This window comes from Ambystoma mexicanum, chromosome 8, assembly GCF_040938575.1.
Source record: "Ambystoma mexicanum isolate Mex_15411 chromosome 8, UKY_AmexF1_1, whole genome shotgun sequence".
In the NCBI taxonomy this organism is placed as follows: Eukaryota; Metazoa; Chordata; class Amphibia; order Caudata; family Ambystomatidae; genus Ambystoma; species Ambystoma mexicanum.
Genome location: NC_090929.1, coordinates 1,482,088,980 through 1,482,116,491, shown reverse-complemented (window position 1 = coordinate 1,482,116,491; position 27,512 = coordinate 1,482,088,980).

Sequence of the window (27,512 nt, the reverse complement as noted above, 5' to 3'; positions counted from 1 at the left end):
GGTCCCGGGGTCTTGTTGGGGGGCAGATGTGTTATAGCGTCACTTATCTCTTGTGACGTAATGGGGGCTTGCAGAGTAAGGTTGTCTTCTTTAGTAATTTGGGGCAGAATGAATTTCGACATGTAGTCTATTTGTGCCTGTGGGGGAGGTTCTCCCATTTGAGAAGACCCTGATGAAACTTCTCCATTATGTATAACTTCTCCTCCTCCGAAGTGCATGGTTCCCCTTTTAACTTTTTAAGCCGTGTAATATAATTACGGGACCTTTGTTTATTTAGCTTGGCTGCAAGGAATCTGTTAGCTTTCCCCCCATGCACATAATATGTCTGCTTGGTGTGTAATAGTGATAGTGCGGTACGATCCGCCACGTGAGTTTCCAGTTGAGCTATCACTTCACGGAGAGCTCTCAGTGTTTTAAGTGTTTGCCTAGTCTTGTGTTGTGTTTCCGCCTCCTGTAGTTCTAGTTTCTGCTTGATGACCCCTCTCTCTCGTGTGTATGCAGTAGCTTGCAATATAAATTCTCCTCAGATGACCGCCTTCCCCGCGTCCGAAATTACCCCCCAGTTTGTTTCCCCATTATCGTTATCTTGGAAATAATTATTCAGTACTTCCTCCATATGTGCTCTAAGGGCGATGTCTCTCAGTATCATTTCGTCCAGTCTCCAGTTTTTACAGGTTCGGGCCAAATCTTTTACAGGGATTATTTGCACTAGAATTGGAGCGTGATCGGAGAGATACTTGACTCCTATTTGTACGTTGTCTACCTGAGGAATCAGTGCAGCCGAGACCAGAATCATATCAATTCTCGAGTACACTCTGTGGGCTGCCGAGTAATGGTTGAACTCCTTTTCCTGCTCGTGGAAGAATCTCCATGTTTCCACTACCCCTAGATCCCTGAACAGTTTACCCAGTGATTGCCTATTTCTTCCGTCAGAAGCTGTGGGAGGAAGAGTTTTGTCAAGGGCAGGGTCCATTACACAGTTAAAGTCTGCTCTAATTATGATTTGACCTTCACACCATCCCCCCAGTTTCTGCAATATTTCTCCCAGTACAGGTCCTGTTTTTCGTTTGGGGCATATATTGTGATTAGCGTGTATATTTGTTTGTTTAGCGAGCCCTTGAAGGTTAGGTATCTGCCCTCCTTATCTCTGTACAACGCCCGTTTCTTGAATGTCACCCTGGCGCTCAATAGGATAGCCACTCCTTTAGATTTCTCCTCCTCCCCCCGAAGCAAAGTATTGTTTAGGGAATGCTTTGTGGGTCATTCATCTTTCATCTATCAGGAGTAGGTGTGTTTCTTGTAAAAAGATTATTGATTTTTGGAGATCTAATAGTCTTGCCAGAATAGAGCGCTGCTTCACTGGCGAGTTTAGGGTTATGACATTTAACTCAGTCAAACTCCTCGTGACAGTTTCCCCCCCAACTGTATGCCATGCCTTCTCCTGCAACAGGTGCTGCTCATACTGCCCTGTCGCGAACCATACCAAAAAATGTCCCCACATAACTGAACTTCAACAGTAACTGTCCCCCCCCATGGAGGCGTGGCTAAGGAGCCATGGAGTAGGTTGCGTTTCTATCCTGCACGAGCACTCGTGAAAACTGTGCTTTTGAGATATAGGGCCTCATTACGAGTATGGGGCAGCCATGCCCTTAATAAGGGCATGGCTGCCTCCATACCGGGTTCCAGTACCGGGTTCCTTCAATGAGGAATGACCGGGTCATTCCAATCTTGGAGGACCCGGTAATTTCTCATTGAAAAAACCCATCCCCATTCCCATTTGAGCCCCAATAGGGCTCAATGGGAATGGGGAGGAAGCTAATAACGGGACCGTTAATAACAGGCCCGTTATTAGCTCCCTGGTCCCCTCGTTGGACCCGCTAAGGACGCCTGGTGTTACCAGGCGTCCTTAGCGGTTCCTGTAAAGGGAACCTCATAATAGGGCATCCTGTAATGACGGTGCAGGTCCCGTACCGGCACCCTTCACTACGGGAGCGCCAGCCTCGTAATGAGGCCGATACACTTAACTGTCGCTGTGGGAACATGAGGTCCACACGCTGAACACGCTCCGGTGCAGAGTGGTGAGTCAGAACTGCAAATACTATAAGAATTGCCCAGGAGAAGATCAGATACGAGGCACTTAAAATGGCGCCAGAGTAACAGCAAAGGACAAAGGAATGGCTTGGGAGAAGACGGAGCGGACTACGGCAGCGGAAAGCTGCAAATGTCTATTAACGTCAGGAGGCTGCAACCATGCATGCGGGCAGAATACTGTGCACAGTGTACCCCCCGGGAGAATCGTGCCCCAACACTGAAGTGGATGTAATTTGGAGGCAGCCCATTCTTGTCAGAATGTGCACTAATTAGACAGACTCTTGAAAACGACACAGAGAGGTAATCGCGGCCGGCGTGAGTGTGTGCGCCCATATAATCACCAGGAGACATCCGTTGCATGCCCTGCAAGGCAGTATACATGAGAAGGCACCCTGGAGCAGCCTGGAATGGGACACGAGCTACATCACTCGAACGAAAAGTGCTAACCCCTTGTCACAGTCACGAGACGTGTATCGCCCGCAGGAGGCTTCGTACAGCCACAGCCGCTCTCCAGCTGACACTAAAGGAACGGAAACAAAGTCTCCCTGGGCGGCCGCGATATTAGAGGCATATAAGTACAAAGGAGCCAGGAATGTAGCTGTACTGCTGGAGGATCAAGCGCTCCGGACTATAGAAGTGAAACATTGTTTTCTGCTCCGGCGCCGTGTGGCGGGTGAGCTGGTGCCTGCCATATAGATGAGGCTTGCGAGGAAAGCCTATAGTGAACAGCAGAGTGTCACCTTGCACCCAAATATTGTGCATGTTTGTACACAATACATAACACTGCGGGGCCCACACACAGGAAAGAGACTGCTCTGCATGAGATATACCCCTTGTGGCCCCATGTATAGGTGCTACTGAGGACTAGACAGCCCTGGACGAGGTAGCAAAGTGAGAGACAACATATTTAAACTTGAGCCCTAACAACAATGCCTGCCTGATGCAACTTAATGGTGGTGCCCCCTCTGGTTGGCGATAACGATGCAGCACGCAGGAGCACTCAAATAAAGACGTCCTATACCAATTAATGACATTACAGGCCACATTGAGCACGTAAAGCAGCTGAAGAGGGAAATAATACAGGGGTAGTTAAATGCGGAACCCCCCTGATGACAACAAACGTAGGACGTTGGAAGGACTGAGGAACAAGGAGGAACCCCACTAAAGAACGAACGACACGGGATCAGGGGTGCACAAAGACAAGTAAGTCTACAGTCAGGTGGTGCGGACACTCCACCCTTGATGGAATTTTCCACTGAAGTGATGAAGAACATATGAAGTTGTGATATCTGGAAGCTCCAGGCAATTGCTAAGAGGAAGCTGGTGCCTAGCCTGTATACTGATGCTGCACTTGGCACCACATGACTTTGTGAAGTAGACATTCCGGCCCAGCGACAGCGAGAGGAATGGCGCTCAAAAGTGGCAAAGTTAAAGGAAAACAGCCTACTAAGGACATTTTCACCAAAACACCACAATCCTCGAGCATGCCCACACAGGCCAAAGATGACACGCAGGGGGCGTCAGCCTCGACGTGGGACGATGGTCTGATCCTAGATGCCATAACGGAGCTGAAATCCTCATGGGGGATCAAGATCGATACAGCCATAGCAGAACTGAAGGTGGCGTTGGAACTCAAAATCGACGCAGTTGGTGTAAACGTAAACCTCTTACGACAAGATGTGAGAGCGCTGGCGGAGCACCCGAGTGGCCTGGACAGCACAGCAAAAACCAATACGGATGTCAGCACTGCCAACGCCAAGGAGGTTCACATATTGCAACAACAGGTGCGCCACTTGGAAAACCGGGCAAAAGAGGCAGAAGGGCGAGCAAGACGCCACAACATCCGTGTGGTGGGGCTACCGGAAGGGGAAGAGGGCTTGGACCCGACGAATTACATGGAGAACATGCTGATCCAGGAAATAGGTGCCAGAGTGCTCATCCAAGGGTTGCGGTTGAAAGGGCGCACAGGGCCCAGACTAGGAAGCCCTAGCCAGGAGCTCCTCCCGGAGCAATTATTGCCAAAAAATTGAACTACAGGGACAGGGAAAAGATCCTGGAATTTTTTTTCAAGGGTGAAACGATAGAAAGAGCATCAGCAACTGTCACTGTATACCTGGACTACACCATGCTGGTACAGAGGCAACGACTCAACAATGTGGCTGTGAAAAGACAACTGAGAGCATCTGGCTTCAAATACATGCTTCTGTAACCTGCAAAACTCAAGGTCCTGCACAAGGGCAGGGCCTTTTTTTTTGAGACACCAGAGGAGGCGACAAACTGATTGGATGCCCAGGGCTGCCCACTGGATGCAGATGGCCCAGATCGAGGCAGACAGGATAAGTGAACCTTTGTCTCCCTACTGGTTGCTTAGACAGATGTTAATGTAGTTACGAGAACTGGTGGGGGTGCTCTGGGCATGTAAGCAAGGTGTAGATACTGACCATTTTGAACACTCATCATGTGGACTTGTTGGACTAGAATATACACAAGAGCACTGTCATATAGGTTGGGCGAGTGCGGCGTATTGTAGCAATAACTCGGGAGATGTAGGAGGAACATGACTTTACCACCAGTAGTTAGATTAGTGGGATCACGAGTAGGGTGATAACCCCCTGCTGTGTCCCAAGTACTGGTAGTAACCAAGAAAGGGATAGATGCGGGGTGGGCTGAGATCCAGGAGGGTTCGAGCTGGGCAACAGTTTGGGATGGGTAGGGGGGGTGGTAGGGGAGTTGGGGAGTTTGTAGTGAATTTAGAAATAGTCAGGGAGCGAGTCCATAGTTATAAATCACAGCACATGGAACAGAAGACAAGGGGAGACGGGGTAGTGAAGCTGCACAAAGGCAACGGGAAGAGTCTACAAACACAACTCAGTCCAAACAGGAGGAAGGTAGGGGTGGCGGTTGGGGGAGCAGGGTCCGGTTGAAATGGGAGACCTAAGAATAGTGACCTAGAATGTACGAGGGTTAAACAGCTACATCAAACGAAATAAAATTATGATGTACTTGAGAAGACAAAAAATAGATATAGCACTGTTACAAGAAACCCACTTGCCCAAAGATAAACTAGAGGTGAGAAAGAGGAAATGGAAGGGGACCACGATAGGGGCCACATATTCAGTATATGAGAGAGGGGTTCTCATATGGATAGCACCTCATGTCCCTTTCAAATTACTACACCAAGAGGTAGAGACAGATAAGAGAATGGTGATGTTGAAGGGGCTGGTGGGCAACAAAGAGGTCATTTTTATTAATATTTACGCCCCGAATAATGATACTGCACTGTACTTTAACAATTTTTACACCAAGATCAGCCTGTACATGAATGGAACAGTTATAATGGGGGGAGATTTTAACTGCACACTGGACCCCAGACTGGACAGATTTGATGATAAGATAGCCAGGCCGAACCCAGCGGAGAAAGCCCTAGCTACACTCGTGCAAGATTTTCATCTGATCGAGATATGGAGAAGTCTCCACTCACAACACAGAGGGTACTCACATTACTCGGGCCCACATGATTTGCACACCAGGTTAGACTATATATTCGTGGCTAGTCCCCTGGTGGAGGAAATAAAAAGTGCGGAGTACAAGACAGCAGTCCTATCAGACCATGCAGCGTTGGTCGTAACGTGGCAGATCTCACTGCCCAGGCCGAGGATACCATCGTGGAAGCTTAGAGCTGAAGCGCTTAAAGACACCATATTTAGAGAATATATAAGGAAGGCCATACAGGAATACTTTGAATTAAACACTGGAAGTGTCATGTCAGCTGGCACGCTATGGGAAGCTTTCAAGGTGGTGTTGAGAGGGGAAGCGATCTTGAGGTCAAAAGGACTACAAGTAGGTATATTGGAGGAACTGCAAGACATGGAAAGGGAGATTGAGGATAAAATGCAAGAGGGGGTGGATTCCCCGAGGAAGACTGAGGCTATACTGCAACTACAGGAAAAATGCAAAGCCCACTGGGAAAGGTTAAGTAACTTAAACTATAGGAGATACATAGAAAGACAACATGCAGAAGGTGAGAGACCGGGCAGACTGCTGGCCTGGTTGTGTATAAGTGATGGACTGAAACAGGTGATCCGAGAGATACACGGGCATGATGGCATAGTAGAGGACACCCAGGAAGAGGTGAACAAATGCTTTCATAGATGCTACCAGATATGCAGACAAGATTGAGGAAGAGGAAATTGACATAAGTGAAACACTAGAAGAGATCAATCTTCCCAGACTTGAGGAAACAGATAGAGAACAGTTAGAGGCACCACTTACGCTGGAAGAATTAGAACACATAATCGGAACACTACCTACTAATAAAGCTCCAGGGGCGGATGGTCTCGCGAGCAAATTTTATAAAACATATATGATTGAACTACTCCCACCATTGTTGACCATGCTGAACGAAGCATTTGATAAAGGCAGGCTTCTGGAGACCCTCAGGGAAACAGTCATCATCCCGCTCCTTAAGCCAGACAAACCAAGCACTGATTGCGGTTCTTACAGACCGCTATCAATGTTAAATCAAGATAGTAAGATTCTCACTGCTGTGATTGGCGAATAGACTGAAGCCGATGATCAATACCCTAATACATCATGATCAAACGGGATATGTCCCTCAGAGGTGCATCTCCGACAATTTCCGGAGATTACACCATATTATAAACCAGATAGCAGAGAGCACTCAAGAACTAGCGATAGTCTCACTAGATGCAGTCAAGGCCTTTGATTTGGTTAAATGGCCATGGCTGTTGGTGGTCTTGGAGAAATACGGGATGGGACCAGCGTAACTGAAGTGGTTTAAACTATTGTACAGTGAACCGATCGCTAGAGTTCGGACGGGATCGGTCGTTTCAGAACGATGGACCCTGAGCAGAGGAACCAGGCAAGCGTGCCCCTGGTCCCTGATGCTATTTATCTTAGCGCTGGAACCTTTGGCGGCATACCTCAGGTACCATTATGGAGAAGTGGGTATTAAAACGAAAGGAGGGCAATACTTGATATCGCTATACACTGATGACATGTTATTGTATCTACAATATCCCGAAGAAAACTTGCAGTATGTCCTGGAGGTATTAGAACGATATGCGATAATATCGGGCATAACGATAAACCCTCGGAAGTCCACTGTGTTTCCCCTAGGCAGATATGTGGGAGTACCTCAACATGAGCTACTGGTGTTACGGATTGGGTGGGCTGTAGATACCTTTAGATATTTGGGGTGGATGTATATCATAAGGTAGAAGACGAGCATTAGACTAATACAGAGAAGGCAGTTAAGGTGATCGAACGAAGCATAGCATTATGGACGTGGTTGCCCTTGACCATGATGTGAAGAACGGCACTGCTTAAGATGATAGCATTACCCAGGCTGCTGCATAATTTCGCAAATGTCCCATACTTGATACCCAAATGGTTTTTCGCCAGAATACAAAGCATATGTAGGGAGATCATTTGGGATAACTCCAGAAATAGGATAGCCCTGTGGAAATTACAGAACACACACGATCGGGCAGGGATCAGACTACCTAATTTTGAGGTGCACTACCTAGCCGGTCAACTTCAATATGTAGTAAGATGGCTATCCGAGGATGCCACCCCAGAATCCAGACTGCTGAGGGCGGAATGCGCACCTTATTTTTTGAATGAGTGGATGTGGGTGATCGACCCTCCGAAGGGGAAGAGATCGGCATTGCTGGCCCTAGGAAGGAAGATCTGGCATAGAGCCTGTATAATGATGCGGTGCCTGTTGCCGTGCTTCCCGCAAGTCCCCTTAGTAACACTGAGAGGTGTAGACGGACAATTGAGGAAGACCATCAGAGAACATTGGGAACCAGTGGGGGCAACAACTATAGGAGACATGTGGCGGGAAGGGGGATGGGTGGAGTTTGATATGTTGAGGGAAGACACAGGCTTACACAGTGGGCAGTATATCACATACGCTAGGCTGATGATGTTAGTGAAGAAAACATGGTCGGAGATAGAACTGGCCCAGCAGCCAGATGCTGCCATAGTGTCACGACCCTCGCCCAAAACTCCCTCTGGCAAACCCATTGGCCAGGTGGAGTCAGGACTCGGGCCTCTAGAGTCTGGCATCCTCTTCAAAAGCCCTCATGGGGCCAGTCCTGGCGCCTATGGCGCCAGGCTCATACACCATGAACAACAATGTGCTTGGGAACTATTTTATTGTATTGTCAGCCAACATGGAGGCATCCACATAGCTTGGTTCCCTAAGAACCAAGCTATACAGTTTAGTTTTTGGGTATGGCAGGCCTGGAACTACTTTCCCTGGTACTACTTTACCTGGGCTATATAAACCACACCCTGACTGCAGAACATGCTTCGTGTTACTTTGCAGCTTGCAACGTGATGCTCACGGTGTCCAGCTATTCCCTCGAACCACGAAGAAGCAGAACCTGCAAGGAGACAAAAGGAACATCATTAGCAGCAGCGTCCTACCTGCAGTCTTCATCTTTAAACACTCGCAGCTACTGAGAACAGCTTCCTCGAATCTGCACGCCTCCTGGACAGAACGACCTGAAAGAGGAAGATAGAGGCAACATTAAAGAAAGCTGTAGAGATATTTACAAATTACAAACTGCTCAAAAGGCTTACCTGGCTGGTCGCCTCTCGGCTGGCACCACTCTGGACATTCCACTCGCGCTGCAGAACACTGCGACCTACAAGGAAGGAAAACACAGGTTAGCAAAGGCAAACTTTGCAGCACTGTGCATAGCGCTTACTTACCGCATCATAGCACTCTTAATGCGTCATCATTTACCAGCGGGGCTCAACCAAGCCAGTTCACTGCGCTGAAGCTCTGCATACCTAAGGGAGAAAAAAGAGACATTTGAAACAAAGAAAGGCATGCAGGATAACAACAAAACTAAAGAACAGCAATAAGACCTACCTGAACAATATCAAACGGGCCAGCGTCAGTGAAGTAACTGGACCGCACTCGCCCATGAAAGACAACGCGCCCCTGCAAAGAAGGCAGGACGGAGAGCACGCCTAATTCTACCACAAGGCAGAACCCTCCCCGGAGACCACATCAGGGCAAAGCTGAGAAGGATACCAGCGACTAACCCGGCTGGGTGGCATCCCTGTGGATACCAGGTGAGCGTAACAGAACACGAAGCCTACCATAACAAAACCACCTGGGTGCCATGGAGACATCAGAAATGGACCAATTGGCGCAATTACTAGGAGAGCTTCGTGCTGACGTTCATTCTGCCCGACAAGAGACTAATTCCCTCCTGAGAGACCTAATAGTGACCAAAGAACGCAGTGAAGAGATTAGCAGGCAATACTTGCAATCACAGGCAGGACAGGCGCCTCTACCTGGAAGCAATCCAACAATGCAAAACCCTGCCATACCACCCACTCCGGTACAGATCACGTTACCTGGAACAGTGCCCCTGGCACCACCAGAAAGGTTCTCAGGAGACCCATGGAAGTATGCGGCATTCATCAATCAGTGCCGCCTTCATTTTCTTTGTAGGCCTGGAGCATTTCCAAACGACCAAGCTCGGGTAGCTTTTGTCTTATCATAGATAGTGCAGCAGATTGGTCGGTGCCGTTGGTAACCCATGACGATCCTCTATTACATGACTTTGGGGGGTTCCAGAGAGAAATGGAAAAACGTTTTGCTCGCCATACCCAGGAACAAGCAGTAGACAATGAACTCTTGTCCCTCCGACAGGGGAATCAGGACTTGTTAACGTACATTGCTACCTTCAACAGACTGGTTGCCGAAGCTAGGTGGCCAGAAAACAAAAGAACCACGTTATTCCATCAAGGCTTACGAGGCAAATTAAAGGACGTCTTAGCCCAGGTGGTTGATCCACTCAGAGACTGTGCAGAATTCATAAATCTGGTCGTGCAGCTAGACCACCGGTTGCAGGACCGAAAGGCAGACCGGTCTAAGACGGACCCTCGGACCGTGTATGTTCGACCAAGGGAAAACACACCCCGTGTACCTGAAAATGCTGTGGAACCCATGCAGATTGGAGGGATACTGCCTCCATTAACAAAACAAGAGCGGGACAAAAGAAGACAACAACAGCTTTGTTTGTATTGTGGGAACCCAGGACATTTCCTGAAGGACTGTCCAGTAAAACCCCCAAGAAGAACAGTCAGAGCCACAGAGAAGGATGAAGCTAAGGAATCAGGAAACTACCAAGCTCGACAAACATAGAGGTCAGTTTTTCGAATGAGAAGAAAGAGTTGCTGACCTCGCACTTTGCAATACCAGTGATCTTAATTAACCACCAACAGTCGTCAAGAATGCATGCCATTGAAGTATACATCGATAGCAGAGCAGTTGGAAATTATATTGATCAAGAACTGGCAGCAGAGATGGGGCTTCCTTTGTGTTCTAAGCCAACTATGGACAAGGTAACCACCGTGGATGGGACAGAAATTGCTTCCGGACCAGTAACCTAGTGCACAGCCAGGGTAACCTTGCTGTGCCAGGACGGACATCGGGAGTCTATTTCATTCAATCTCATCAAGGCACCTCAGTTCAGGCTAATACTAGGGATGCCATGGTTGGTTGCTCACAACCCTTTGATAGACTGCCGGGCACGAAAATTAACCTTCCCCGGTGACTGCTCCCATGCATGCTATTACCAAGAGGAGAAACCCGACGCCTGTATCCCCATGACTCCCGGAGCGACAGTATCAACCCTGGGAGCAACTAATACCTTGCCAAGTGAATACCATGATTTCCAGGATGTTTTCCGAAAGGACCAAGCCAATACATTGCCGCCGCACAGGCCCTATGACTGTCAGATCAACCTTGTTCCTGGTGCACAAATCTCTTGCGGCAGGATCTACGCTCTCACAGAACCAGAAAACCTTCATTTGAAATCCTATTTAGACCAGTACCTTGTAAACGGATTTATCCGTCCTTCGAAGTCCCCCGCAGCCAGTCCTCTGTTCTTCGTACCGAAAAAGGAAGGAGACTTGAGAACCTGTATTGACTACCGCGCATTGAACCAGATCACTGTGAAGCACCGCTACCCCTTGCCACTTATCCCTGAGATGCTAGACCAATTTAAAGATGCCCAGATTTATACCAAATTGGACCTTCGAGGAGCGTACCACGTGGTCCGAGTCAGAAAAGGAGATGACTGGAAAACCGCCTTCTGTACTAAGTACAGCTTGTTTGAATATCAAGTCATGCCCTTCGTGTTATGCAACGCTCCTGCGGCATTCCAATATTTCATGAATGACGTCTTAAGGGAGTTAATTGATGTGTGCGCCTTAGTGTACATAGACGACATCTTAGTATACTCAGCCTCGGAAAAAGATCATGTCAGGCACGTTCGTTCAGTCCTCACCGTCAACATCGCTTGTTTGCAAAGCTTGAAAAATGCATTTTTCACGTCACTGAAGTAGAATTTCTTGGTTTTATCCTTACTCCAGGAGGCATTAGAATGCACATGCACAAGGTAGATGCCATTCTGAAATGGCCTTCACCGACGTCTCTGAAAGGGGTACAAAGCATGCTGGGCTTTGCGAACTTCTACCGCCGGTTCATCCCATACTTCTCTCAGGTTGTGCACCCAATCACAGTACTATTACGAAAAAACAATAAAGAGTTTGCTTGGACTGAAGAAGCAGAAGAAGCCTTTCAGGAACTTAAACAAAGGTTTACCTCCGCTCCAATCCTGCGACATCCTCGTCCAGACCTCCCTTATGTAGTTGAAACTGATGCGTCCAGTCTCGCAATGGGGGCTGTCCTTTCACAGAGAGACCCGGAAACTGGCCAGCTACATCCTGTGGCCTTTTGGTCGAAAACGTTCTCACCTCCAGAGATTAATTATGCCCTCATGTACAAGGAACTCCTGGCTATCAAATCAACCTTTAAAGCCTGAAGGCAGTACCTTCTGGGGGCCGGAAACACCATTACAGTCATCACAGACCACCGAAACCTGCAATATCTCAAAACAGCCAAGGCCCAGTCCTCGCGTCAATTACGGTGGGCCCTTTTCTTCACCGAATATGATAATGTAATCACATTTCGACCAGGAGTCAGGAACGGAAAGGCGGATGCCTTATCTCCCATGGGCATAGATGAAATAGTATATACAACTCCAGACCCAGTACCTATTATACCTGAAGACAAACTCTTGGGTATCACGACAGCCTTAACACAAACAGACCTACGAAAAGAAATCCAACGGACAATGAATCCTGATGCCTACCTCGCATGGCAAACTCAAGGAGAACAATATACCATCAAGGATCACCTACCCTTTTTTAGGGATCGCCTATATGTACCCAAGAAGGAATTACAACAGCATATTATTTCAAACTATCACGATTCACTGATCGAAGGGCATCCAGGAATCGCCAAAACCCTAGCTAAGGTGAAAGAGAACTTTTGGTGGCCTACCTGGCGTAAGGACATCATTCAGTATATTCAGTCCTGCAGTGTCTGCGCACAAAATAAATCACAGAAACATAAACCATCTGGTCTCCTACAACCATTGGACATTCCTCCAGTTCCATGGCACACTCTTTCCCTTGACTTCATCACTGATCTACCTCCAAGCCAAGGGTTCAACACCATCCTTGTATTTGTGGACTTATTCTCAAAGATGGCCCATTTTATTCCTCTCAAAGGCCTCCCAGACGCAGCCACTTTAGCAAAAGTGTCCCTGGAGGGTGTGGTTAAGCTACATGGCTTCCCTTTGGTTCTGGTCTCTGATCGAGGCAGCCAGTTTGTTTCAAACTTCTGGAAAAAATGCTGTGCAATGGCGCAGATCGACGTTCGGTTATCTACTAGTCACCATCCCCAAACAGTCGGCCAAACCGAGAGAACCAATCAGACACTCGAGCAATATTTACGGTGCATGCTGCACCACGAACAAAGGAATTGGAAAGACCTACTATGGATAGCCGAATATGCATATAACAATTCTTTGCATTCAAGCACGGGATAAATGCCCTTCTATACCCTCAATGGCAGACATCCACGTACCTCTGAACTAGACCTTCCAGCCAGCTTGGAAATGCCAGTGGTAAAGACTCTACACACAACCATTACTCAGGCTTTCAAAAGGGCAAAGGAACACCTTATTCATGCCAAAGAAAAACAAAAGAGATTCGCCGACCAACACCGGAAAAAGGCCCCTGATTATCAAGTAGGAGACAAAGTTTGGTTAGCCGCTAAATTTGTACCCATCAAGGGAACCCGGACCTTTCATCCCAGATTCTTAGGACCCTATACCATTAAGGCAATTATTAACCCAGCAGCCGTGAAACTGGATTTACCACCTAATCTACACATCCGCCCGGTATTCCATGTGTCCCTCCTGAAACCAATGCAACCCGGCACACGGATTGGGACACCACCTAAACCCATATTTGTTGACGGAGAACCAGAATTCGAAGTCAAAGATATCTTGGACCCTAAATACTCTAGGACCAAGCTATATTATCTCGTCGATTGGAAAGGATTTGGACCACAAGATAGATCCTGGGAGCCCAGTGACAATATCCACGCACCACGTCTACTCAGGAAATTCCATCGGAACTTCCCAAACAAACCTGGGCCAGACAGAAGGAACACCATGGGAGGGGCAGTAGGGGGGGAGTGCTGTCACGACCCTCGCCCAAAACCCCCTCTGGCAAACCCATTGGCCAGGTGGAGTCAGGACTCGGGCCTCTAGAGCCTGGCATCCTCTTCAAAAGAACTCATAGGGCCAGTCCTGGCGCCTATGGCGCCAGGCTCATATACCATGAACAACAATGTTTAGCCAACATGAATGCATCCACATAGCTTGGTTCCCTAAGAACCAAGCTATGCGGTCTAGTGTTTTGGGTGTGGCAGGCCTGGAACTACTTTCCCTGGTACTACTTTACCTGGGCTATATAAACCACACCCTGACTGCAAAACATGCGTCGTGTTACTTTGCAGCTTGCAACGTGACGCTCACCGTGTCCAGCTATTCCCTCGAACCTCGGAGAAGCAGAACCTGCAAGGAGACAAAAGGAACATCATTAGCAGCAGCATCTTACCTGCAGTCTTCATCTTTAAACACTCGCAGCTACTGAGAACAGCTTCCTCGAATCTGTACGCCTCCCGGACAGAACGACCTGAAAGAGGAAGATAGAGGCAACATTAAAGAAAGCTGTAGAGACATTTACAAATTACGAACTGCTCAAAAGGCTTACCTGGCTGGTCGCCTCTCGGCTGGCACCACTCCGGACATTCCACTCACCAAGAAGAACACCGCGACCTACAAAGAAGGAAAACACGGGTTAGCAAAGGCAAGACTTTGCAGCGCTGAGAAGCATACCATCGAGTAACCCGGCTGGGTGGTGTCCCTGTGGATACCAGGTGAGCGTAACACATAGAAACGTTTCAAGCAGTGTCAGAAGGTGGCCATGAAATCTCTAGAATTTATGAGATCATGATGTCCAAGGTTGGAAAGGAGGTGGTTCAGATAAGGCTGGACTGGGAAGAGGAAAGTGGGAGACCATAAGTGACGGATTATGGGTGAGGATGCAGAGATACCATAAGAAAGTGTCAAGGAATGTCAGATTACAGCAGATCCAGCTATATATTACCCACAGGGCATACATGACCCCCAAGAAAATTGCCAATTTCGCAAATGTAGTACACAGTACTGCCCAAAATGCGGGGAGGAGAATGCTGGGTTGGTGCACATGTTTTGGGCCTGCCCTAAAATAGCAAGATACTGGGAAGAAATAGCGGACCGCCTGGCTAATAAAGGGATTAGTTTACAAGTGGACTCTCTGTGGGCATGCATGGTGGGGGGCCTTCCTAGACCACGTAAACTGAAGCATGTGAGTAAGCTCAAAGATCTGGCTTATATTTTAGCAAAGCGCAGGATAGCAATGGGTTGGAAGGCAAAAAAGAGACCAAATGTAGAAACCTGGTGGAGGGATCTCCTGAAATTGGCAGATGCAGAAACGGTTGTCTGGAGGGAGGCAGTGTGTAGAGGAGGTGAGGAGGAAGCTGCAACGCTGATAGCCTGGCTACACTTGGTTGCATCCGTAACAGGCTCGGGGTCCGAAGAACCGGAAACTAATAGCTCCTTGGATAGTGCAGGAGATCTGACAGTTATAAACTAGTAGACTGAGGTTGCAGATTGCGAGACTCTGGGAGGGAGGGCATGGAGGGGGGAGAAAGGTAAGTTAATGACTGTTTGGTTTATGCACCATGTTGAGGTGCACTGTATATTGTTTGTTGTGAAAATTAATTAAAAAGAAAAAAAATCTGTCCCCCCATTCCCTCCCTCCCTGCCACCCCCCTTCCACTTCCCTTCTTTTGGGGCCAAGTTTTTGTAGAACCGTCTCCGTGTTCCTCTCGGAGCATTGGGTCCTGTGTCTTCCCCAGCGTCCCCCTCACCAGGATATGTCCATATCCTGAATTTAGGTTCCAGGATGTCGTCCCCTCCGCTCCCAGCCCGGGCCGGCTTCGTCTTCTCTCCATCCTTTCTTTCATTGTCTCCCCTGTTCATCCTCTGACCATTTCCTTGGTCCGGACCTGGGGTCAAATTTCTCAGTCATTGTTGACAATACATGTACGAACACGTATTGCGTCTACTGGGCTTCACTTCGGTCTAGGTCACGTTACGATGGACTCTTTGCCCAGCCTCCTTTTGCTGTCAGATGACCATTCCCATTGTTTGGGTCCTTCCCCTTTCTGAATCTGATTGGATCCCTTGCTCGTCCGGGGTTCTTCCTCCTCTATCTGTAGGAGAGTCATTCCTTCCTCGCAGGTGGAGATCGCTGATGCTTACCCTCCCACATGAATTGTAAGCCAAAAGGATACGCCCATTTATAAGTGATTCCTTTGGTTATTAGTGCTGGTTGCATCAATCTTCTTTTATGTGTGCTACTTTTAGTATCTCTTCCTAGATGTCTCTCGGCCTAGCTCCAGGGTCAGCTTTCTTTGGTCCCACTGTGTGCACTCTGTCTATGAGTATGTTTTCTGGTAGCATACCATTGAGCATGCTGCTGAAGCATTGTTGCATTGTGTCTTTCCAGTGCTTATCGCCTATCGTTTCATCCAAGTCTTTGACCTTTATGTTGGATCTCCGTGATCTATTCTCTAGGTCTTCTACTTGCAGTTCTAAGTTATGTGTCGCTCTGGCGATCTGTTTGAGGAGAATGCTATTGTGTTTGGAGTCTTCCACGATGTCCGAGAGGCAAACTTCTGTGGTGTCCACCCTTTCCCCTAGTTCTGTGATGTCTTTCTTCACCTCTTGCAGGGAGGACCTTAGTTCCTCTCTTATTGTGCTTAATTGGTTCTGGAGAGATTCTATCATTCTAATGTCCATGCTCTTCAAGCATTCTTGAAGTTCTTCCTTGTTTAAGGCCACCTTAGTGGCTTCATCCGTGTTTTCTTAGCTACTTGATTCTTCTGCGTTGCCCCTATTATGTTGATCTTTCTCCCGGTGCTGTCTCCAGCAATGTTCCAATTGTCCCCCTCGTATTCTGGCTGCAGTTTTGGCTCTTGAAGGGGTGTTCTTGGCCTTGGTCCCTGGCATCTGTGTCCACACCCCGGTTCGTTGGGACGCTGGGTGAATCAAGCTGGGTGTCTTTCAGTGAGCTCTGCGTGCCAGTGTCCAGTTTTCTCTTTAGAGACTTAGGGTTTTAGAGGCTAGGTTAAGCTTAGGCTTAGTTGTGGGTGCTGATGCCTATGCTGTGCACGGTGTTCTTGGTTGCACCTTTATTTTAGGCTGTTGCTGCTCTTCCGGGGAGTTGGTTGTGGGTCCCGTTGGGCCCGCGCTCCCAATATATGTCTTTGGTAGTCGTCGGTATGTGGTGCCGGTGTGGTGGTTTTTCTATGAGGCCTTTTGGTGCCTACGGAGTGTGCAGTAAATATTTGTAGACAGGTTGCTCCTTATCCTAGTTGTTCCCACTGCCATTCTAAATTTTTGTGCAGACTGCTTAATGTCAGCATGTGGCCCCACCACTGCGGGCTTGCTGCTCAGTTCACGCTAATTGCGTGGCGACTCCCGCAGTTCCAGGCCCCAATGGTTCTATTTTGGTGTTTTGGGTCCTTTCCCCCGCTTTAGAGTACTTATTTTGGGATTGTAGGTCCGTAGGGTAAGAAGAGAGTTTCCCGCTTAGGTCTACCCCGGAACTCAGTCAGCTTTTTCCCCAGTTCCCTATCTTGTGAAGCGTTCAGGCCGCTCCATGTCGGCCTTTCGTTGTGTGGCCTTGGTTTCTTCTCAGCACCCCCACCACTCCTATGGGGCTCCCCCTATTCCCGTGCGCAGGGGGGTCAGGGTTGTTTCTTTCAGGAGGGGGTGGAGGGCTCTCCCCACACCATCCTCCCCGTGGCTTGCTTTGCTTTGCGTTGCACCCCGAGGGTTTGACGCGTGCGCCCACCGTACCTTAAGTGTGACTGTGTTATGTCCCTCAGGAGCGCTTGTGTCGGGTGGACGTTGCTTTGGTACCGGTCCGCTTCTTTTGCTGTTGCCCCGTTTCTGTGTCAGGAAGGGGAGGTGGCCCGTTCTCTCCACACTTCAGGGCGCGCACTTTTGGCCTTCCCCGGCTTGGCGGGCAGTTGGCGGTGCTTCCCCGGGTTAGCCTCGTTCTCTACACCTCCGTTCATACAACCGGTGTACGCGCCCCCTCCCAAGCTGTGTTGTGGCTCCGGTCCGGGTGGCTGCCTCTACAGACGGAGAGCTCCTGGTTTCAGAATCGCGGTGACCGGTGGTCCAATGCAATTGGAGCTACCCCTCACCATCTAGTGCGATTTCGGGCCCCGGGTGCACCTTCTCTTTGGTTGTCCGCTTCAGGTTGGAGCCTCACTCCAGGCTCTCTGCACTTCCGTGCCCACACTGCTTCGGATGTTGGCCCGGGTCGAGCTCAGGCTAGTGGTGTCTTATACTCCTCCGCTCGCATTTAGCGGCAATCTGGGAGCTTGTAGGAGTTTAAAGAGTGCTTATTTCACCTTTTGTTTTTTCCCCTCCCAGGCAGAGCACAGGGGTTGCGCAACTTCACCAGGTGGTGGCCATCTTGGAATCCCCCTGTTTTATCCACCTTTAGAGACAGATCATTATGTAAAGCATACTATTGCAATTCATTCAGTTGGTGTTGAAGCCCTATTGGAGTTTGATCTAACAGGACCAAATCAGCTCTGTACATAAGCCAACTGATATCATATCCACCTATACGGGAGGAAAAGATCAAGCCTTGTTTAACGCTTCACATATATTTGATATAAAGAGGCTAAATAAAGTTGGGGCCAACATACAGCCCTGTTTTAAACTCGATACGTAGGAATTTGTTTATATAATTCTCTTTCTCTGTTTAATCTAACACATAAAGCGGTAGTTGTGCACAATTTATGCCATAAAATCGATCTCTTTATACTGCCAAATGCAAGGGCAAAATTAATGAAAGACAAGTAAATCAAATAACCTTCAGAAAGGGACATTTCTTTAAGGAGATTTAGTAAAAATCCATTCAGGGTTGTACTTGAGTCCTTTACAAAACCGGCCTGAGCGGGATCTAACCTGCTGTTGTTTTCTTGCACTGAGATCGAACTAATGAGGCAAAGATTTTCCCTGAATGTCAAGTAACATAATAGGTCGATATTTTCTTTGATTAAGTCGATCACCCTTTTTAAAAATGGGGACTGCTGTTGAAGTTTTCCAAGAGCCAGGAACACATTTGTCGATTAAAACTTGCTGAAAGGTTCTGCAGAATACCAGCCCAAAAATCTGGGGAATCTTTATGAGTCAGATTTGACAACCCATCTGGGCCAGGGGCACGTGAGTTTTTACTTTTTAAAATTATAGTATAGACATCCTCTTTATCAAAAGGAAGGTACCAGCATAAATCAGGATTTAAGTTTTTAGTGATCTCAGCCTTCAGTCCCTTAGCATAGATTTGTTGAAAATTAATAACCAAATCTGCTTCAAAAATAGGATTTACTTTTGAAGCTAATTGAGAATTCTCTGCACAGTTAATGTGCTTTCACAAATCACCTGCATCACTTTGCAATACTGAAGTTTTGTAACTCTTTAGCCAGTTTATTTACTTTAACTTCCATTTTTTTTTTTACTTAGCAAGAGTTTCAAGGGATTTAAATTAGGCCTATTGCTCTTATATATGCCCTTAAGGTCTATTTGTTTTTGAATTTCACATTCTGATCATACAAAGTAACATCGCATAAAGTGGCCTTTAAAAAGTTATTGCATTTTCTTGTAGTTTCAACATTCCATGATAATCTATTACCTCCAGAGTCTACATTTAAATTGATGGCACACATTCAACTAAAGGAACCTAACTCTAGTAAAATGTAATGATCACTTAACATAGTCGGTAATATTTGAAAAGAGGTAGATCTGTGGAAGATACTTTAAGATACAAATATAAAATCTATAAGTGCTTGCTGGTGGTTTCTAATCCAGGTGTTGTGGGCAGGAATATCTCCATTTATGTTTCCGTTTAAAATATGTATTCTCCAAGTTTGCATGAGGGATAACTACAGCTGCCCTCGACTCATCGAGGGGGATCTGTACTTGTCATTCGTCAGAAGAACTTTATTTTTGTCAAAACAAGACAAATTCAGATCCCCACAAATTATTATGGGTTTGAGTTTGGGAGGGACATCAAAGAATCTAAAACATCCTCAATAGCATCCAGAAAATCTTGCTGGCCAAAACTATCAGGGCTCCAATACACATTTATTAATAGAAATAAACCCAGCCTAGCAAATTAAAAAGGATCCCAGGCTAATTCAATAGCTTGGATAAAAGGGTTAAAACGTTTGCAACAAGGTTAACCCCAAATTGTTTAGAAAGCCAACTAAAAGACCAGTGGCAGGTCTGCCCCTCAGCCCTTTTATTTCTGGGTTCAAACATAATGCATACACTTCTAACAAGGGCGAAGACAGAAGCAATGCTGAAAATGTCATAGTATTCAAAATTCAAATTCAAATTTCCCAACTGAAATAAATGAGAGAAACCTCAGGTATCCATGATCCCACCACTAAACTCCTGAGTTATTCTTAATGTGTTGCTACTGTTTATTGGAATGAAGTGCTCTAGCTAACCAAGACCAATTTCCGTAAAGGTTAGGAACAGGCGGTCTTGGTTTGGTTATACAAGCCCATTGTTGGTTCACGTCAATTCTAGAACAGGTAATTTGAAGGGGGATAAACATGAAGGTTGCATATACTCCCGTATATTTTCATTAGAACAAACCACTTGTCTGTCTAAAATCTTAGATCAATCAACTTCAGCTAAGTCGTACTCCAAAGGAAGTAGTTGAGGGGCAGCGTCAAGTAACACCTGGGACACTATTCTTGAATTTATATGTAAAAATACACAATCCAGGTTAGAGTCATTTAAAAACTCAACTTGATCTATGTCAATCGACATAATAGCTCACAGACAAAGGCCAAAACATTCAATCTATTTAAAATAGTTTCACTAGAAGAGATTGGGATTCAGCCCCTCATTTTTGGGGAGCAACGGTTCTCCTCTAGTACACAGTCTTCCAGCCACTGCTTCTCTTCTATATTCTAATGTGGATGGAACGGGTGAAGTATGTGGATTGAACAGGTGAAGTATGTGGATGGAACGGGTGAAGTATGTGGATGGAACAGGTGAAGTATGTGGATGGAACGGGTGAAGTATGTGGATGGAACGGGTAAGTATATGGATGGAACGGGTGAAGTATGTGGATGGAAGTGGGTATAAAGGTCAGAATGCATGGAACGGTCAGTGTTCATTGAACGGTTGAAATGCTTGGAACTATTGGAGTGTGCTCGATCTCAAGCACCTAAGTTAAACCACCATATCTCATCTCCATGCTTACTCTCTTCCCTACACCATCACTCAACTAGAACACATCGGTACTATGACACCATTCGGTATGGCTGTTCTCATACCATCACTTGCCTCATACTCCCCATCATCCTAACTAAACACAGCTGGTTACACACCCTCCAGCCTAGGCATTCTCCTCAGGCCTAATGCAGCCAGAATCGGTCTGGATAACAACCTGCCAGAACGAACACATACTCCTGATCTCCCAATCACCACACCTACCGCTAAGAAGCAGCTATCACACAAATGCCACACCTGCTGCACACATATCCGGTGCTCACACGCACCTTATGTCTCTCTCAGTCTCTACTGACTTGAACTTCGGTTCCTGAGGGCGTTCAACCTACCAGCGCCTTGAGATCATACCAATGGTACATAAGGCGCTATATAAATGCAAAATAACATAACATAACATAATGTGAGAAAATGGCTCTTTTGTTGATATGATGAAGATTTTGGACATGGTTCCTTTGGCTTTATTGAGATAACAGTAGGACAAGGGCAGGACGAGGATGTCCCCAAAGGGACATTCGTTTTTTGTAGGAATAGGGGAGTTAGTTAGACCAACAAAAACTGCTCCATTTATTGTACTTTCATTAATTGTGTAAGTTGATATACACAGTAAGGTCATCAGGATCTTCTTTGTTTAAGTCTGAGACATCATTCAAAGAAATTTTCCCACATTGCACAGGAGCAGGTGGACCTAATGTATTTCCCAGATCAGTGTTTAGGCATCTTTATGACCTATCCTGTTTCTTGCCAGACCTTGGAGCATCGGAAACCTTTTTTGGGTCTGCTTCAGGTAGCGTTAAAGTGCCTACAAATTTCCTAGACCCACAGTTGTTTGTAATACTTGATGATTTGTTATTTTTACTATTTTTCCTTTTATTACCTCCCTTTTCCCACCTTGCTTTTTTTGTATCCGTCTCTGATAAAATATAGATTAATTTAAAGGCTCAAGATCAGATGTAAATCAAGATCATATCTAAAGCCTCTAATGGTAGAGTCTTGCTTCGGATCTGATACCACCATTGCATGTTCTGCTATTTGACAACTTTCTCAAGACAAATCTTGTTGCAATATTACTGGAGACAACACTTCACCAGGGTGTAGCACATCATTTTCTACCCTTTTAAAAATGGGGGATTCAATAGACACTACTTGTAAATTGTTAAAAAACAGAGCAGGGGGAACGTTTAAGGTCTGAGAGCGTTAGGATCTTGATGCTACAGTAAAACCTTTCATGAAGGACATTTTCGAGTTCAACGTATTTATAGAGATATTTTGCCCCATAAGATTTGAATTAATATTCTTGCACAAATGGACTAGAGAGTTTAAAACAAAATTCAAAGCAGAAATAGTTGAAGCACCAACTGGAGGGCCTGGAGTAATTTTATTTATTTTAATTCTTATAAAGCGCTACTTGCCCAAAGGCCTCAAAGCGCAACAAAAAACAAGACAGAGCGACATAATACAAAATATATATACATAGACCAAAACTAGAACACAAATCCGTATCCGGAGGTGGCAATATTATAAAGCAGAAAAGTCAACAACAAGCTTCAAGTCAGATGACCTCCTTGACAAATCAGTACAAAGGGACAGAAAAGATGGCAGATTAGTTATACCACATCCCACCAAGATGCAGACTCTGCCATTTTGGGTACACCACTGGTCGATTTTAATCCTCCAAACAATTTTTATGTCAGAAATCCTTACAACTCCTGGCTCAGTCTTTTTGGCATAACCATGCCAGCACCTTATTCCTTAGGGAATCCCTTGATTCGTGCCTCACATGCTCTCTACATTGGTGATGATAAAATGTCTATGGTCCATGGCAGTCTTCTCTCGACGTGGACAGAGGTAGCTGTACTTGCTTACCACCGGTTGTTACAATAACGGGAGCTAGGTCTCCCTGATTAGGCAACAGCTGTCGCTGTTTCACAATTTATTATCCTGGGGCTGTTTGAGGTGTTCCAGCTCTGGAGGTGTCTGACAGAAATCATCCCTCAAGATCAAGTATTAGAAATCATTCCTGCACAGTTCAGTAAAGGGGACTGCTGTGACATTACTGTGACGAGTTATAAATTTGAATTTGGAGAGATCAAGGATACAGAATCCAGTGGTCCCTGACTGAGGGTCCTCCTAATTTATCGGCAAAAGTTCAAGATCACAGTTTACTTTTCTGTGCAAGGAATAAGTCGGCGGCAAGATAGAACTTTGAACTTTCCAATCAAAAATTATAAGGGCAGACACACTCACCCTGGAAATGTCCACGCATTGACAGCAACAAAAAAGCAAATCACATCTTTCGCCACAGGTCGCCAGAGACTGCCACGGGCTGTACTCACTCACCGCACTCCCTGCAACACGCTCCACACTACAGGAAGTTTATATAGCAGTGTTTTTGTAAAGAGGGTCCTCAATGCAACCAGCTCCTCCTTGAATCTGGTCCAACAACATGTCACAGACTGGACTCGCTCACTGCACTCCAGGCAACGCCCTCCACGCTGCTGGAAGTTTATGTATAGCTGTGTTGCTGTAACCAGAGTCCTCAATTCAACCAGCTTCTCCTTGAATCAGGTCCGACAACAAAATGGTATGGCCCACACTGCACTCACTCATTGCACTCCCAGCGGTCTCCGCACTGCCTGTGCTCTCTTCACTCCCCTTGGAATTATTAAACAAAATGGGCACTAAATAGTGAAGGATGTGGCCAGAAATAATATAGCTGGCTGCAAACTGACACAGATTTGTATTAATAAGAGAAACAGTGCATGTTTATTTGAAGAGTCAATCCTTTGAACCCCACAATGTGACTACTTACCAATGATCTGTATCATTGCACAACAGTGGTGGCAGAGACATGCAGAAGGGGCCTCAGACTGCTGCCTACTGTTGACTCACTATACACTTATGAAAATAGATGAGCTGGGCCAATCCTGAATATAAATGAGGCAGACGTCAACAAGATATTGAAGGGCCACCATTTGCATATCTAGTTTGAGTCTCAACATTAGGTACCTTGTCTGCTCCCTCCCGAGGGGAGGTGCTGGTTGTGCCCACAACATCCAGGGCTAGCACAGGATCCATGCTCCAGTGCAGCCAATACTTGTCTGCAGCCACCCTCTTCTGATCTGCCCTATCAGAAATGTACAAAAGACAGCCCATACATCCAAAGACTGTCTTGGGTTGGACATATGGGCAAAGGGTTTGTTTGTTATTCAATTTCTCTATGGTGTAATGCTTGCAATGGAAGCTCAGCTAGCTTCCGATCCGGGTCCTGGAAGCTCAGCTAGCTTCCGATCCGGGTCCTAGCTCTCAGCAATGAACCTGTAGTGGTTGTTTTGGTGCTTGCTGTGGAAGCTATTGAGGTTGGAGCGTAGGGAGCTTAAAATGACTCTCTCTCTGCCTCTCTCAGGTTCAGCAAGCCTTCACTCTGCATGGACATGTCAGTCTTCACCTTGCAGGTCCTATCCTGAGCTTGCCTATCCCAGTCCATGCTCCACCATCGGAAGGCCAATAAACAACTATGTTATGGACAATATGTTCATTTTCCAAACCCTTCACAATGCTTCTTTTCCTCAACACCGGAAATTGGGCAATCAAACCTGCCACATTCTTGATTTCAAGCTTATGAAGTCCAAATATACATAAACCTGTAGAGAATAATTTGTCTGACTAATTATGAATGCTATAACAAGACATGTTTACAATATCTAATTCATCCTGTGCAGGTTTGGATCGCATAGCCGAAAAAGTAATCCAGCAAGTTGCAGTGTGGACAATGAGTGGAGAGGGAGGGTGATGTGGAGTGTTTGGACATACTGACAAACTGTTGCTCAAGGCACTGCCTTCATTATGAGTTCGCCGGTAAAATGCTGGTAATTCCGTCGTGCTGGTAGTACCGTTTACGGCAACCTGACCGCCAGAATCACGCATATTCCAGGTCAGTGGGTGCGCATTTCCCCCTTGCCAGAAACGGTGCTACTGTTCTGTCCAGGAATTACTGGCATGAACCCAAAAATGCGGATGACTCTGGAAAAACATGTGGTAACAACGCTAGCGGCACCTGTACTGCCAGAATGACCAGTGCCAGTGATTCCGATACCAGAAACACCGGCACTGGTATTACCAGCACCAGAAATATCATCATCGCCAGAACTGGAAACTCACCGGGGGACATTTTGAAAGACCCAATCCATTTAAAATCAGCCACTTCCTGTTGCCATCCACCCAATACAACTTCGAAAACATGCCTGGGAGTGGAAAATCTCGGCTACCAGAGATACGTCTCTGCAAGCCACACTTTATGGAGCCGAAACTCACTGCATTAACGACCATGTTGTGCAGTATGCAGATGCACTATTCCGGTCAGACAACAGGCGAACCAGCCAAAGGCGGACATCTGCTATATAGCAGGAGGTGGCAGAGAAGGTCTCTGCGGCGGATCCTGTTTCTGCACGCCCCGTGACTGCCACAAGCTGTGGGGCGACCTGCAGTTGCGGAAGCAGAGCATTCTGTCTGCTCATCGCAAGAAATCCCAGGCCACAGGTGGCGGTACAGCATCACCCTCGATCCTGTTGCCCTGGGAGGAAACAAAGTTCAATACTGCACATGGAGGGCATTGAGGGAGTCAGCGCGGCAGAGGTTGGATCAGGACACAAGGTGATGGCGGTAAGTACAACAAGCCCCATGTAAATGTGAAACATGTGGTCATATAAATAATTCCTCTGGCAGATTACAAACACATGGTCAAAGGAATGGGTCCAACACATGACGACCACAGCAAATGGTTCAATCACACACACACGCCAGGGGTCGTGGGCAGAGGAAGCCATGCACAAGCACCGTAGATAAGATGCAGTGCCCCACACATGGACACATGAGTAGTGGCATGGCACCAATACAGTACAGGACAATAAGCATAGCCACAACGCACACACAACTACAAGCCACCATGGCAGACCAACAGTCAACGTGCACTCCCACCACCCAGATGTACATGCATGCATCAGAGCAAACCCAACGACCACACTGCATGACAGGTGCAGGACACACACAATGGGGCTCCTTCTGAGTGTGGCGGTCCTGCCTTGTTTCCAGACCACCACACTACGAGTCTGCCTGCAGGGGCCGTAGCGCCCGTCCGGTCTGACCCTGCTGGGTGTATCGCCCCCGGTAGACAGAGCCATCACAGAAGCACCAGCACCGTTCTTACCGGTGCTGGTGCTTTCGTCTCCCCACTACCATGCAGTCCTATGAGACTCTACAGGAATGGGGAGTTACCAAATCTGCTGCCTGACTCCCAGCTTCCCTGGGACTTGTAATGTCCCGGTGGGACCGGGAAGTCAGGCTGCAGTTTTGGTTTTTCAAGGTCAGCAGCAACCTGCCAGTAGCACCGGCGGGTTACCGCCGACCTCATAATGTGGCCCAATGCATCATCAGTGTAATGCAAGCCTGCAGATGTGACTCACTGAAGACTTACTCCATGCTCATCTCACCCCAACAGCAACATCCTCCGACAGCGACACAGCTGGTCCACCATCAGGCCGGGCAAGTGCAGGCGGGACAGCCACATCACCACCCACAGCCCAGCCACCCCCAGCGGCACAGCCCAATCAACATGTGGCCCGGCGCACACAACCTGTGGCACAGCCCACCTTACCTGCGGCCCAGCCCACCCTACCTGTGGTAAACAGCTGCACAGCCACAACAACCTGTGCCAGCTGCCGGACAGCCCACACACATCCCTGATGTCCCCACCCTCACACCCGTGCGCTATACTACCCAGATGCCACAACAAGCACCGGCCTATCCTGGCAGGTATGCCGATATGCTGGAAGAGGAGGAGGGAGGCGACGTTGTGTGGAAAAAACAATTGCTTCAACAATTTGTCAAAAAAAAAGATGTTTCATATGGACAATCTGGCAAGTATGACGCTGCGGACGAGGGAACATCTGGTGGGACAATAAAGCATGAGCTAGCGACCGTTCCTACGGTCACTTTTGCAAAGGAAAATGTGTCCTTAACAGATAGTATTTTGTTAAATAATGTGTTAACCGGTCCTGTTGCTTCAACTGTTAAAGCACCTGATATGTCTGCGTTGTCTGCTAATGATATCTCCAACTCTAAATTGTCCACAATATCCATTTCAGGGGATATGGCTGTAATCGATCTAGATACGAATGCTTCATTTTTTTCAGCACATACCATTTCTGAAAACGTATCCAAGTCTCCGATCTTATTCACAAATATTAGTGTTGCCAATTCAGTGGAAAAATTGTCATTCATTGCTACAACACCCCAAAAAATTGGGGGCAATTCTTCTCCTGTTGTTGATCTGGTTGAAACCCAAAATGTAAACACTGGTATTGCTTTGACCTCAATGAACACTGCTATTCTTGCATTGGCCAAATTGTTTGAAGTATTGGTTAATAAGGCCGATGTACACTCTAATCAACTTAATCAGTTATTATCTGGGCAACTTACGATCTCAAATAAACTTGAAACTTTGAGTGAACCTACCATCCTGCCCACTATCAAAAGGTCAGTAGGCTCTCAAACTTCTCTTCAACCTGATGTTACTCC